Here is a 15,561-nt window from a genome sequence, read left to right on the forward strand (position 1 = left end):
CGCCCTGTGTCGCCCCAGGCCCCCGCCGCAGCCGTTACCCCGGCAACCCCCGGGCACATCGCCGCGGGGCCGCGGCCCAGCCCGAGCAGGGAGGCGCCTCTGCGCATGCGCTTTCTCACGGTCGGGGGCGGGCCTGGCTACGTGCGTCACTCGTGACCCGGCCCAGAGAGCCTTGTACGCATGCGCTGCCCCCCGCTGCTAGGGCGAAGGGGCGTGACCGAGGAGTTCCTTTGCGCTAGGCCCTCCTCCGCTGCACTTTGATTGGTTGTCTCTCCCCCCTCCCTCTCTCCGATTGAGCGCCCTCCTGTCACTCAAGGCCTGCACGTTTCGTTACGCCCCGCCTCCCATCTACGTGCTGCCGGGCGGGCGCCGCTGCTCCCTCTGCGCGCTGCGATTGGCGCTGCTCGCCCTTCACTCCGCCGCTCCGTCCTATCGGCGCGCGGCACCGCGCCATTGGGTCTCCGCTGAAGAATGTAGGCCCGGCCGCTCCCCGTGGTAAAACAAAATAATCCGGCGATGCTGCGCCCCAAAACCGGGGCGCTCCCCGCCCCTCCGCCGGGATCGGGCTCACCTCGCTCTCTCCCGCGCTGCCCTCCTCGTCCCGCTGCGGCCCGGCTCGGCTGAGAGCGCCGGCGCGCCCTGAGGAGACGGCGGAAGGTTACACCGAGCGCCGGCGGTGCTGCGACCAGAGCAGCGAGTGACAGCGGAAGTAGTTCCGGCCGCGCTCGGGCCTTGTTTCCCAAAAATAGCGCCCAGCGCGTATCCGTGCGCCGGTGTCAGTGTCTCCTGAGGAGCCTCAGCGGGGAGGAGGCAGCGGCGGGGGGCTGCGGGTGAGCGAGCGAGGGGGGTCCCCGCTGCCGGGCGCGGGCGGGGGGTCGGGGCCGCGCTCCACGAGCCGGGCGGGCTCCAGGACGGCGGGGGTCGGGCGGGGGCAGCGGCTTTGTGCGCCCTTCGGGCCGCTCCGCTCCGCTCCGCTCGGGAGGTGCCGGGGAGCGGCGAGGGACGGGAGGGGGTCCGCGGGGGGTGGGGGCGGTTGGGGCGGGGTGCGGGGCCACGGCGCTGCGGGAGCGCTCGGTGCGAAGTTTTTCGTCTCGGGGAGGGAACGAAAGGCAGAAACGGAGCCTTTAGTGAGCGGCGGCGAAATGAGTCCTCGCGAATGGGCGAGCGGGGGGGGGGGGGGGGTCGGAGCGGAGCGGCGGTGCGCGGCCGTGGGGCAATGGGAGGGACCGCGGCGGAGCGGGGCTGGGAACGGCGGAGGGGTCAGCGCCGGGGGTGGGGGGGAGGCGGGAAGTGACCATCGGAGAGAGGTTCAGCGCAAAACGGTGCGAGCTGCGAAGGCGAAACGCGTCCTAAAGCGGTGGGGGAAAGGGGCTCTGGGGAGCGCGCGAGGATTCCCTCGGTGAATAGGAGCCAGCAGGAGTTGGTTTGCCGCGGAGTTGGTAACGGACGCGGTGTTTCTTTTAATCCCTTTTTCAGAGTCCGCTGCGTTGTAATGTAGCGAGGTGGGCTGGGAGCTTTCAAACTTCGCCGTGGTGCTGTGTGAGGCTGCTTTCAGTGCTGGAGTATTGGTGCGGTTATTTCTGGGCTTTATTGGTAATAGGTAGTGCTTAACCATCCTGCGCAGGAGGTGCGGCAGCACCCTTATCCTGTCCATCTTCAGAAAGCGTTTGAAATGTTTGCTGGTACCTCACACATACGAGAATGGAATCTTTGTGTTTCCTCCCCTCCGCTGAGCGGTTTGCATTTGGGGGAGAGGTATGAGGTCACTTCTGAGGCTGCTCTTTTCATTTAGGTGCTAGAATGTGTGCAAACCCATACGCCTTTTTAGAAACCTTGTGAGGAAGGAGATGATTTTAACACTTCTGGTCTCTGGAGAGCGTAATTATAAAGCGGCCTTTTAAAATACTTGTATTTATTCAGCTAGCAAAACAAAAACGAGAAATAGGAAGAAAAAAAAGCCCTCGATGTGAAGACGTTATAATAGTTCTGACCAGCTGGAAACAAGTCTGGTGCTTGAGGGCTTTCACTTTGGAATTTAGGAAGCCAAGTACCCCAGTGCCCTTGTTAGTTGTTTTTTCCTCCCTAATTCTTCTCTAAGTATGCAGTTGGCATTGCCCGCCAGTAGTAGTACAAGAGCTCCATCAGTGAGAGGGAGGGATCCTTTGGTGGGAGGGATGGGATGGGATGGGATGGATTGGAGGGTTGCAGCAGCCTCCTGCTGCCTGTGCAGCTCCTTTGGGCTGTTCTCAGCATTCTGTTTCCCATGTTTCATTTGTGAGGAGTCATTCGCAGATTGGAAATTATGGTAGAAATATGTTCATCTTTAGTTTGTACGTGTATTTGCTTTGCTCCATTGTCAAGTGTGTATTTAGACCACTGTAATTACACCTCACCCCATAAATGAGGGGGTCCATTGAGTGCTTTGTGCATACTGAGATAGCTGGGTTTGAATTGCTGTGATGTCACAGGACATTCCTTTTTCTTTTTTTGTCCTCTGAAAACAAGGGACCAAGAAACAGGTGGGCACTGAATAACAAAACTGGGTAAATGGCTCTGTAGCATTGAGTCGTGTTGGACTTGTCTGAATGGGAAGTTGAAGTAGAATGGCTCATCGTGGCAGGAGATCTGTCTGGTTTGGAAACCCTGCTCAAGTTGGAAGTGAATGTGGTTTTCCTTAAACTGGTTGATGTGGGCAGCAAAGCTTTTAGGGACTCTTTTCAGAGTGATAGCCGACTTTCTCAGGTGGCCTCTTGAGATCACGCTGTGTGTTCAGGAGCTGAGTGCTGCTTCAGAAGCAGCATGTGCACCTGGGTACCTCTGGTAGCGGGGGCCGTAAGGCTGTGCTGCGTGTTCTGCCTGAATAAGAGGTATTGGAGTTTATGATACCTGATACACCTTGCATGTCTGGTGTCTGTAATTTAGCTTGTTTTTTTTTTTTTTCTCACGAGTCATTTTTTGAAAATGTAGATTTCCATGCTTCATGCACTTCATTAAAGTATTCATTTTTATTTCAAGAGGCCATGCCATTAAACAGTCCCTCCAGAACTTGTGCTGTGGGCCTGTTCTGCCACGGCAGCAGCCTGGTGACACGGGCAGAGCAGTGCGACTGGCTTCTCAGTGGAACAACACTTTGTGTTCATTTGAACAGCGTGTGCTGACATAAATGCTGCGTAACTTATTAATGCACAAAGCGGCTTTCAGCTCTCACTTTCTTATATTTGAAAACTTTTATTTCATCTAGTTGCTAACGTGGGATAGAATCACAGTCTCAGCCCGTGATAATGTGGAGTTCTGGTGTCTTTAATTTAGATATCAATCCTTCAGCTCTAGAAAAGTAACCAAAGAAAATAAATTAATCGTTCCTCCTTTACCTTTTCTTGTATGCCTTACCATTAGCGTTGAAGGCAAATGCAGTAGTTACTTGGATGGACCAGCCAGTGTGTTACTGAAGGAATCCAATGTGGGTTCAGCTCCTGCCATCGCATGGGACGGCCGCGCCTTCGGAGGAGTTGTTCAGACCCTGAGACGAGTGCATGTCATTGGCTTTGTCCCTGAAGGTTTACAAAGTGCCATTGGTGTACCATGCAGTTTGTAAAGACGTTCCTTAGTTGTCCCTTTAAGGTTGATTCTGTTGATCTTCCTATAAAAACCAATTCAGGAGCTTTGTTTTTTTTAATATTTTGAGGACAGCTAGGTGAAATACATTGTAGATTATTGATACCAGATCCCTGCTACAGAGAATGAACAAAATAACATTATTCAGTGTTTAAGACAGGCTTCTGCTATGTAACACAGCAGTGATCCCACCCCTCCAAGCACAGCGTGTGCACTGTGGGGGAATACCAGCTAATAATTAATCCTGTGGAGGGTTTGTAGTTTGCTGTAGTTGTCTGCTGAATTTTCAAGTAAACTTCTGGTGTGGATTTCTACCTTTCACCGCTCCCCTCATCTCATGCTTTCTGGCTTGCAGTGCTCTTTCTTTCAAGTGACTGCTCATGGAGTTGAAGGGAAGGGTGTGGGTTTTCTTCTTCCACGTTAAGGCACTCCTTATTTCTGTTTATGAACTCCATTGTTTCAACTGATGTTTAATGGTTCTAGGGGGAACATTCCTAAAAAGAAACATATTGAAGAAATCTGGAGAAATAAACCCCTGTGCTGCATATGCTCATTTCCATTTGATACCGAAGGGGAATGAATATCTTCGAGGGCAGCTTCGTTTCATCCCTCCACTCCTTGTCAAGCAGGGCTCTCACTGAACGGGAATGCGTTAAATGGTGTATGGTAATCTTCCTTCTGCCTCGCCCCTTCATCTGAGGCTGCAGGAGGGAGAACTAGTCGGGAATGGCTGTAAGGCCAGCTCAAATCTGCGGCTGTTCTTTCCTCAAAACTTTGTTGTGAGGGAAATGGAAATGGGGCTTTTTCTGCAGACAGCAGTGAGGTGTTTGTTACCTCTGTGTTAGTATGAGGAGAAGGAAATACATTTTTCTCAGTAAGAGTGTGATGAGTTGAATTATTTTTCATGTTATTTCGGGTGTATGCCCAAATCGTTAGCTAGGCTTAATGGGATAGGTCTCCCTGTTCTGTGTCTAAAGAGGTTTTCAATTGTGCTGAAGTCTGTGCGGACCAACTGACGTGTTTGGGAGTGCATTTTCTGTTGCCCTGTGCCTGGCACAGCTATCACTGGTGGTTATTAAATATTGTGACATGTCTGTTGTAAGTATGTTAAGTTAAAAAGTGGGGTTAGGAGTTAACAGCTGAGCGTAGCTGTGTAAAGGTGCTGGCTTTGACTTAAGCATCTGTGTCTCAGTCATGGATGACAAAGCATCTTTTATTGTGATTTTTATTTTTTCAGATATCCAGTAATTGTGAGAAAAATGTTTCCCTTCAATGCTGTGGCTTGAGATGGCCTAAAAAGGGGCGTGGAACGGTTATGTCTTTGCTTATGATACTTTCACAATGGTGATTGGAGGGGGGGGGGGAAAGATTTTTTTCTGTTTCCTTTAAATCCCTGCAAATGTTTTTGAAGCAGCCTCATCTGAAAACCAGGTTGCTTCCTGTGATGTACGTTAGGATTGCACGGATTGGGCTAGTATTACTTGTGTGGTGTGAAGGCTAACCATAGAGCTGTGACAGTACCTAGGGCAGATGTGCTGTTGTGTCTGAGCAGTAAGAACTGTGGTCAGGGTCGGTATTGAGTGCTATACCAATATGCCTAGGCCTGGTCTTGTCATTTTCTGTGTTGATTTATAGAAGGTCAGGAGGGATAAATCAGGAAACTTTTAGCTATATGATTATGTAAGCACATCCGTAACTGAGCTGTGCTGCTGTTATGCTGTTAAACATTTCTGCTCTGAAGATATTGGCATGGGGAGTCAAGAGGAAGGACTCAGAGGAGATGATTGTGGTATCCTGATGCTGAGGAAGACATTGGAAGTGTAAAATGATGGGGTATGGAAGAATTACAGTTTTGAGACCAGAGAGTGAGGAAGTACTGAACCCTGAGAGGGGGATGTGTGTGCAGGGAGGGGGGCCGACAGGGCACAACGGGCTTCCCTTGGTGAAAGGCCCATTAAATAAAGCATTGGAAGGTGAAGTGATTCTTGTCTTGTTTTTCCCTCGATTGTGCAAAATCTGCAATGCTTGGGTTGAGGAGGCTGAAAAGAGGTAATAATGGTAATGAGGATTGCTTTTCCCCCTCTGATGTCACAGTAAAGTGACAGTGCACATCTTTCTCTGATGTTTTACATGTTATTTAATTGATGGTTTCACTGCTGAGCGTAGCTCAGAAATACTGAGGTTATCAACATTAAGGACGTCTCGGGTTTGGTATCACTCTTTCACAGCAGCTGCCCTCTTCCTGACAGGACTGCACGCATCCTGTTGTAAAAGCTGTAAGCTGACAGGAGTGGCTGCAGTAAGATGGTGCCCGTAGCAATTCCAAGCGCTGCTTTTTCCATTGTGAGCTTTCAGAGCACTGAGTCTTCTGAGAGCATTTGAAACACAGGGATGCGCCTTCACGGCCGTGCTTTGTGTAATAAATGAAGTTTTTTAGTAACTAAGGATTTCTCTTTTTTTCCTTGAAGGTGTTAAAATTAGCGTGCAAAAATACAAAGTTATAATTGCAGATCTGCGCTCAGAAGCTGGTTTGTCACAGGTAAAAGAAGGGAAAGTAAAAAGGACAGTGAGAGATGCACTGAATGATTCACTGAATGTGCCAGAAATGGAAACAGCTTTTTCCTAAACTTCTTCCTCAATGTTTTGAGCCTGTCAGCTGTAAAATTATCTGGATTTGGTGAGACACGTGTTAGCTTGGACAGTTGGCTTTGGAGAATTCAAGTTTTGGAGTACGGAAGAAGAATTTCCTTTAAGACTCCTTGATGTCCTCTGTTCTTTCAGAACACTAGGGCTTTTTTTTTTCCCTATTTATTTTGTTCTCTTGTTGTTTTCCTTATTTTGTTCTTAGCATTCCCCATGGTGGTGTCTTCCCTTTTGTTATTGAATCACACATGAAGATCTTTATTTTGAGAGGCATTGGATCCAGTTATGGAAAAAGTGCCAGCAGGAAAGGTATTCTTGGTCTCCATTAGGAAGCACTCAATTGGAAGGACTCATTCTAGCACAGGGGGCTGGCATGGCTGCAGGGAAGTGCTCAGTGAGTGGGGCAGTGCTCATCACCTCTTTCTGGGTGGAAAATGGGGTTATTTGCAGGAGTTCTGCTCGAGCCACAAATAATCTAAAAATTCACAGGGACCGCGTAGAGCATGTAATAACATTCTTGCTTATCAGGATAACTTTCAGTTTTAAATAGTCCATTGTTGTTATCTCTGTCATAAAAATGAAAGCTGCGAACCTGAATGGCCATCAAAAGTACTGGGGAGCTGTCAGTTGGGTTAACAGAAATATTTTAGCAAAACTCTTACAAAATCAGATAGAAACTCAGGGTGCTTGTTCTTGGTGGAGGTCACAGAGGCATTTGAGAAGTTATCCAGACTTTGCCGTGGGTCTCCGAATAACTGAAGTTTGAGGGAAGGGAGTTCCCACAAAGCACTCCTGTCCAGTGTCTTTTTGTTTCCTTTTTAACAAAGCAAAACAAAACCCAAAACTATTGGTCACTGTCCAATCAGTGACTTCAAGGAACTTGTAATATGTGTTGTTGAAATCACTGAAAATTTTGGATGTAAGGCATGAATGATGAAAGCTGAAGTAGTGTAAAAGGTAAATAATGTCTTCTTCAGGAAATGCAGTAGAGCCACGGGAGAGCTGAAAATTTCAAATGTTATTTTTGTCTGCTGGAGACAGCAACTTAAGACTGAGTTCTTCTACAGGGTAAACGTAGTTAGGGGCCTTGGATCCATGGTGGAGAGAAATCAGACCTGGCAGCCCATGGTGATCTCACTTGCTGCTCTTAGGAAATTTGAGTGCAGATACCTTGGGCCTGCCTGCTCTGTGAGGTGTCCAGGTCAGCACCTTGCCCTCTTTTTCCTCCATGTGTAGGCTCCCCATGCACGCTTGCTGAGAAGGAGGCATCCCGTGGCTGTCAGGCTGAGCTTGATGGCGACATTCTTGCTTTTAGAGCTATCTTTTGAGGATGCCCTAGATTAGTCTGTGAGACCTTGTCAAGTGCGTGAGTATTTACAGTGAACACTGTTGTGTGTTAGCTCAAGATGCTTACATAAAACCTCGGACCAGATTCTTTCAGAAAAGCACTGTGCACGGAATCAGAAGAGGTCATTCAAGAGGAGATCAAAATTCTGAGTACTGAGAGGCCCATGTAAAAAAAACTGTTTCAAAACTGGAGCGAAGGACTTGCCCCGTGTTCGTGATCCAAGCCCAGGCGTTGCCTGGGCACGTTAAGAGCCCCTGCAGCACCCTCTGGTGATCCTGGCCTGCTTGTGCAGCAGTTGGGGTCCTGGCTGAGCTCCTGACCCAGCGCAGCCATCGTGTGTTGGCAAGGGGCTGAAGGACATGCGTCACAGTGAGGCTGGCCTGCAGCCACGCTGGTGCAGTGCTGGTGCTCTTGGGTTCTGCTGCCATATATTTTTTTTCTTTTTAACTTCTCATTTTTATTTAGAAGTGGACAGAAATCATTAAAGGAGCTCTAGGCTGTCCTGATAGCATTGGCTGTAGGCAGGCGCAACCCGTGTGGTTTCATGAGATGAAAGGATTCCAGTACTGTGGCTATGTTGCTCAGCAGCACATGAAGCACGGCGTGGAGAAGAGCACAGACAGTCTTTATATTTAAATTGTTATTCTGTGTATTGTAACATGATACTAAAATATGCATGGAGAAACTGGAGCTCTTAAAATACTTCATCAGTGTGAACAACACAGAATTTCAATGTATTTTGAACAGTAAGAGCAAAGTAGTGGTTTTGCAGTTAACTTTCAGAACTTCCTCTATTTTTTTTTTCCTTTATTTCCTTTTTTGTTTTTTATTTTTATTTTTTGCCTCTTCATTTATTCCCTGATTTTTCCAACACTTCCCTTCCATACATCTCATTTCTCCCGAGCTCTTTACAATACTCTGAGCACAGGTGCCTGCATGCCCAGGGAGGTGCTAGGGGCTGCAGGTGAGGCACTTCACCTGGGGCTGTGTGCAGCCACCAAGCCCTGAACTTTGCAGCACCCCTGAAATGCTTCAGTAATTGGGACTTGCTCTGTTGTACTTGTCTGACACTGGCTGGTTAAATCCAAAGCTATTAATGAGGATGAATGGGTTGAGTTATATCTGTGTTTTACTTCCTGAATACTGAGGATTCCTGAAGACTTCCTGAATACATTGCTGAATGTGGGATTTTTAGGGGCGAATCGTTGAGTAACGAATCCTACCTCGATATTCCTGAAGGTGCTGGCTGACTTGTTCTCCAAAGAGGCTTCAACCTGCTTTTCCATCGCACATTCCTCTGGTGAAATGTTAATGAGGAGATGATCAGATAAACTTCTTGAAAACTTTCTGTGCAACAAACTCATAAGCCAGGGATTTTTCTTCAGATCTATTTGTTTTTAAGGCATCTGTATTTGTTTCTGTAGCTGTCTGATTGCATGCATGTAGATAATGCCTACAGGCAAGCCACAGAGATCTTTTGCTGTTCCTCTGAGGCCGGAATTAGTAATTTTCTGGAGGTGTGAGGATGAACAGCCCTTCCTGTGCTGTTCTTTGGTGCTGCTAGAACTGTTAGGCGCAGGAGGATGTAGGTATTTAGATCTCCAGAGTCACTCACCAGACTAAAATTCCTCTGGACTTCTTATCTTGAATAGCTGAGGTCACAATTCTTGCTTCTGTCTTATCCGTACTTCTCTGCTTTTAATTCTTTATGCTCCCTTCTGCTTAGTCTTATTGGCTTATAAGATACTGCACTGGCATAATTAGCTTATCTTAAAATAGTCTGATCAGCTAGCAGTGTTGGACCAGTGAAGGGCCAGCTGGCCCAGCAGGCCCAGGGCACTCCCAGAGAGTGAAGGAGCAGGTGAGACCCTTTGCATCTTGAACAGGAATGCTTCAGCCCACCTGTGTAAGTATTTACTGGTGCTTTGCTTCAGGAGTTTGTGACAACAGGCAATTAAATTAACCAGAAAGTAGCATTTTTCTTTAATTATTTCAGCCAAGATCCAAGTGCTACAGAATGAAGATAAGAAGACAGGTTCCACAGGTATTCCTTTGCTTAAGTTCTTTTTTGCATTTGCAGCTAGAGTGTGTCTGGCTTGGTTTATCAACTTTCACGCTTGAGAGACATTAAGCCTTTGTAATCTTGCCTCATCCTCCTCCTTGCTTTGGAGTTAAAAGTATTTCTGGTCTCAGACCTTTAGGCTTCGAAGTACCCTACCACTAATATATCAGCATGCTTGGGACTGTGTGTCTGGGTTTGACTGCTTTCTATGATTGTCTTAGCTTTCCTTTTCCGTTACAGTCTCCTTAGACACAAATACAAATTTGAGCAAGGAAACAATTACATATACTGATGAAAATGATTGTACTTACATTGATCCTGAAGGGTAAAGCATGCATTTAAACTATGTACTTTCGGAAGAGCCTGTGCTTCAGTTAATTGTTGTAGTTGCTATGTTATTATAGGGATTAGGATGCTTCTCATTTCTTGTTCTGCAGGAGGAGTTATGGTGTTGTTTGTGCTTTATTCTGAGCTTTATGTCTGAAATATATGTTTTATTATTATCTGTAGAAGGGCACCTCTTTTTCTGAAGCTGAGAAAAGCAAAATTATGTGCCAGTTTTCCTTGTTTTTTGTTGATGAAAATCCATTTTCAGTTCTTACTGTGATGTCTCTTGTTTTTTGGTCAGATGTGTAGGTCTTATAAGCTGATGCTCGGTATATGAACACTAGCTGCTCTCGCCTGTAAGCAGAAAATACACTTCCAGCATTTCAACAAGTGATGTGATTTTTAGGGAATGCTTTTTCTATTTTTTGGACTGAGAAATATCATTCTGGAAAATCTGCTCATTCTGAAGTCTCAAAAACCTTCTGCATTGACATTTTTACATCCTGACTTTTGATCTCTTGAGCCCTGCAACAAGATGGGGAAATGCTTGTATCACATCGGGGCTGAATTTGGGCTAACAGCCTTGTACCCTAAAAGGCAGTTAAAAACAAATTCTAATGCTGTTCGAGTTTCTCTTCCAGGTGGATTTGATCTAGTACCCCTGTCATGAGGCAGGTGAATTCTGTTCATTACCCAGGAAGGAGAAAACTAGTTTTCAATACTACTGTGTGTGTTCAAGTTTTGTGCAGCATTGCCCGAGGTTTTCTTGTAAATGACACCAACTGGGGAAGTCCTGTGGACAGCTTATTGTTAAACTAACTTGGTTTGCTGGTATTGCTGGCACTCCTCAGTGTGCAGATGGAGTTAAAGTAATTGTGAAGATGAAGACATTGACTTTGCTTTTCTTCCTGGTAGAGCTCTACTTCCCAGTAAGCTTGGTACACCTCTGCAAGGCTTCGTTATTCACTCTTCCTTGTTTCTCTTGTATTCAGTAACGGCGATTACAGGGAGTTTTCAGTGAGTTTGTTTCACTGTTGCAGCCAAATCCTTGGCTGAAGCTGTGATGCAAGTTACTCTAGTACCCTTTCTGTGGTGTTCCTTGTGCCCTTTGTGACTGTGCAGATGAAAATACTGTCATCATTACCTTGTGTTTGTTCCTTGTTAAGGTATTCATGTTTATGTCTCAGAAGGATTAGTACAGAGATTATTAGAAGAGGAAATCTTAACACAGAAAAGCTTCCTTTAGTCTGCTTGACTTAGTGGTGAGTTCTGACAGCATTCCCATGGTAGTGAACGCGTTTTCTTTAATACAGATTAGTCAGATCTTGATATTGTCATCTTTGTAATGCAGCATGTTGACTGTATTATATGCTGTACCTGAGCAACTTCAGCCATGACCAGAAAAAATAGCTAAGGTGTTTCGATGGTTTTCTGCATGTATGTACAGAACTGTCTTTTTGCTTTATGGATTGAGAAAGCTTAATGTGAACGCCGTTCTTTGTCTTTTTTTTCTGTGCTGTAGCTCCAAATTAAATTGTTTTAACTTTTAGTTTGGGAGGAGGAGACAGTGTGAGCCCGACTAAAGTAATGTATCTCAGTAAATGGGCGATACCTGATTGGGTTATCATTGTTTAGAGAACATCACTACAGTCCTTCATTGCCGGACTGTGTGGAGCTGTGAAAGCACCACAGTAAAGACAATGGAATGAATATAGCTGTGGGTCTGTATTGTCATTGCCACTCTTAGTATCCAGAGGGCTGAGCTGCTGTTGTGGATCCATGACTTCAGCAGAAGGGGAAGGAGTGCTGGTGCAGGCTGATGGGGTCACAGCTTACAGGCCGCCTCTGCTTCGTGTACAGCAGCTTCCCTGGCTTATCTTAATCACACTCATGTTGGAAAGACTTGCTGAGCTACTGTACTGAACAACTCATGATGGGGAAAAATACTAATTAGATCTGTCTTTCAGATTAGAGACCAATTCAGGAAAATAGTCTTTCAGTCGGTTTAGCCAGAATTCCTCAGATCCCCTCCTAGATCAAAGGTGGAGCTGTACTGTGATGAGAGGTGTGACTGCAATTTGTGTAGACAAATGTATGCAGGCTACCTTTAAACTAGTTAGCTGAGTATAGCTGTGTAAGCCAGTGGCACAGTAGGTTACCCACACAGAGAAAGCATTTATTTTCTTTTTATTCTCACTGCTTAAGCATTCATGGTGTCACACAGTGCTCTTTAATTGTAGTTCCTGAAGGGGACAAAGCTGCAGCTTTACCTTTGTAAGGAGTCCAATTTGTGAAGCCTTGGAGAGGCAGAATTCACAGCTCCGATGTGTTTGCCGCCGAGGTGAGGGCGGCTGTGCCCCACACCTGCATCTGCAGCCATGCTGTCACGAGGTGCCCTGTGGTTTGGAGCTGTGAGTTCCTGTTTCAGTTTGTGTCTGTGGCAGAAGGCAGCTGAAACTGTTTGATACGTTCCAGTTAAACAAATGTCAGGCAGTGCTAACCAACTTTTTTCTTTCTCAGTTTGTTTCTTTATTTCATGTGGTTTGGTCATTTTCATGTATTACGGGAACATGTGAAGGTTCTTTGATTCAATAGGCCCTGTTTTGTAAAATGCCTATACAAATAGGCAAAACGTGCCTTCAAACGGAGGCTCCGACTTCTGGTATTTATAAAGGATGACTGATTTAAATTTACTCCAATAAAATAATCAAACATTTTTTCCTTACATATGTAATTTACACAATTAGACCGAAATGAAATTTGTGGCTTTCAGTAAAACTCGTAGTTCTGGAATTTGTCTGTGCCCCGGGTTGGTGCTGCTTTCCTAAGCTTTCCTAAGGCAGCGGCGCTGGCTCGGGCAGCCTTCACTAAGCACAAGAACCAGTGAGGTAAAGATGTTTCGTTTTGGTGTGTGTGTGATTGAGGCTGCTGAGCTGCTCAGGTCTCCTGGTGCTGATGGCCGTGGTAGCTCTTAGTGCTGTTTGGCCTGACCACGTGGGTGCCTGACTCTGAGAAGGCTCAGCTCTGACCTGGAGACTTCTTTCCACTGTGTACACCTTCCATCAGCTCTTGTTACTGAAAAATACAGAAGATAAAAAAAAAAATAATAATTTTCTTATTTGTGAGAGTGCTCTGTTTTTCCATTTGTTTCTGCTTCTCTGGCTGATGCCTGAAGGTTGAGCTGAGAGTTCAGCTGTGGTCTGGAGGACTTTGCTAGTCAGTTGCTTTAGCAGCAACTTACTTCTTTTGGCAAACCTCGCCTTGCTGGAGTGTTTTACTGCTGAGGAAATTCAAGCTTGGTGCCTGGCCTTTGGGGTGGGTTGATTGCTTTCTGACCCCAATGCAAATACCTTAGTCCTAGTCTCCCTGCCTGGGCACGGCTTAGTGATCTCTGGCCCTGTTCTGCCCTCTCACACTGACAAGGAGCAGTGTTTTGGAGTGCATTTACAGCATGCCTCCTGATTTGGCTGCAATGAAGGCATATAAACAGCTGAAGCTATGTTGCGTGTGGTCCTTGGTGTGATAACCTGGAAGAGTGAATGTATCAGGCTTTTGTTCTCTCTAATCTTATTTTGAGAGGAAGTTACAAGGAGAGCTGAAGTATTTTACCCTTACCTAGCTAAAGGTAGCTTCCCTACCTTTCTCTCTTCTGTTTTGTCCACAGCTCTTATTCATTGCCCTCCCCAGTGGGCTGGTGATGAGCTTTCTAGCAGATGCATGCAGTGAAATGCTGGTGTATTTTTTTCTCCTGAGAGTCTTGTGAATTCTACTCTCAACAAGGAGCTGTTCTTCTTTTTCTTATCTTAATATCTTCCCTTCCACTGGCCTTGTAATGCTCTCATGAGTAAAGCTCCAGGTCAGTCAGCTGGGTACGTTGCATGAGCAATTTTATTCCCTTCTTCTACTTCGTATTTTGAATATGCTCCAAAACTGACTGGTTATGTGTTACTGCTTTGAGGAAATAAAGCACTTATTTACTATCTAATCAAAGCAATCAGAGCATCTGCATAGCTTTTCATTGTGTAAGCTGTGGTTTTATTGATAATCTTGTTAGGAGGTTTTGATTTGTTTGTTTGTTTCTGAAATAAAAGTAAACTGTAACACATATGAAACAGTTGCAGATAATGTAATGCCAAGTCTCCACCAAGGTCAGCATTGGCTGAATGCTTTGTGTAATACTGAGTATTACTCAGTCAGAACGTGGTTTGAATGACCTGAGACCCTGATGTTATTTGCAGTAGAAACAATTGATCTGTGGTTTTTACTGTTACTGGTGAAATCTGGAAGTCACAGTTTCAATGGCGCGATCATAAACCTGTGTTAATTACAAGGAGGAAAAAATGTGGGTATTTCCAGACAAATTTTGTGTTGATCTCTCTTCTTAGGGTCATCTTCATATTGAAATTTATGGGTTCAGCTGTTACTCTGCTGCATTTTTATCACAGTAGCTTGCTTAGTAGTTTGGTGTCTTTATCATTTTCTTTCTTTGCCAAAGGAATCTGATGTCAAATGTCTATAAACATGGTGCATACTTCTCATGTGCTTTGTTTTGTTTTTATTTCTCAATGCTGTGACTTTTCTAATAGAGAGTCAGAGTGGTATGTAATCCTTGAGTCATCAGGATGGAAGTAAGTTTTTAAATATGATGTAATGCAAAAATGGACTTGAGCCTGATGCAAATAAGGAAGTGTTGGCTTAAGTATTTGAGCAGTAGCAAGTCAAATGCAAAGTCTAGCAGGAAGCAGAGGATTGGAACAGTAATTTGGCTGGGCTCACGTGGTTCACGGTTGCACAGAGGTGAACAGTGGCTCTCAAAAAGAGGAAATTTTTTTCTTCACATCAACAGTGGCTGTGCTCCCACAGGGCACGGGTTGGGGAGCTCTCCCCTGCAGCTGTGCAGAGCTGGAGGCGAAAGTGGTCCCAGTGCAGCGTTGGAGCTGTGGGGCAGAGCACTGCCCTGTGTTAGTGCTCAGCAGCACGGTGCTGTTGGACTGCACAAAGTATCGTAAGCATGCTTATCTGTGGCATGAACATGAACATTATCATGTGTATGTTCTACCTGTAGTTAATAAATGTTCCTCTTGGTGCGTCTTAAAAAAAGTCTCTCCTCCTTTGCAAAGATGACGTGTTGCATTCACTGTGATTCTGTAGGCACTGGGATTTCTGAGGAATGAGTGATAAGAGATATCTCATTATGGTGTTACAGTCTTAAACTTCGTGAAAGTGATAACATTAACTTGTGTTCTTTAATTGTGCTGAACTTCTAATGTCTGCATAAAGCCTGGTTGGTGTGTCAGGTCTGTGCTGTGGGCTTCTGATAGTTCCGTGTTTAAACTTTGAGTGATTGAAATTGCAAACATTACAATACTTCTGTAAAAATGGAATATTCTGTATCTTTGTCTCTGATAAACTCCTCATTTAATAGCCTCTACAGACTAATTGAAGGAATTAAATTAACTTGCTATGAAATGAGTGAAGTCTACTTGAAATCCAACCTTTTATCACAGGGCAGCTGTACCTCATACTCCCATGCTGTGCCTGTGATGTACTTCCAGGTGTCCCTCTG

At 45.6% G+C, this 15,561-nt stretch overlaps 1 protein-coding gene across 7 annotated transcripts in view; it reads left to right on the plus strand.

Moving 5' to 3' along the window:
* Positions 1–696: 696 nt before the first annotated feature.
* MEF2A (myocyte enhancer factor 2A) overlaps positions 697–15,561 on the plus strand; it is a 73,231-nt gene continuing 58,366 nt past the window's right edge. For all 7 annotated transcript variants that reach the window (XM_065734047.1, XM_065734043.1, XM_065734046.1 and 4 more), the window contains exon 1: positions 697–830. The gene's annotated coding sequence lies outside the window, so the exon portion shown is untranslated. The remainder of the gene's footprint in view (positions 831–15,561) is intronic.

The sequence above is a fragment of the Cyrtonyx montezumae genome, unplaced genomic scaffold (genome assembly GCF_038088225.1).
Source record: "Cyrtonyx montezumae isolate F1298 unplaced genomic scaffold, pur_monq_1.0 scaffold_17, whole genome shotgun sequence".
NCBI lineage: Eukaryota > Metazoa > Chordata > Aves > Galliformes > Odontophoridae > Cyrtonyx > Cyrtonyx montezumae.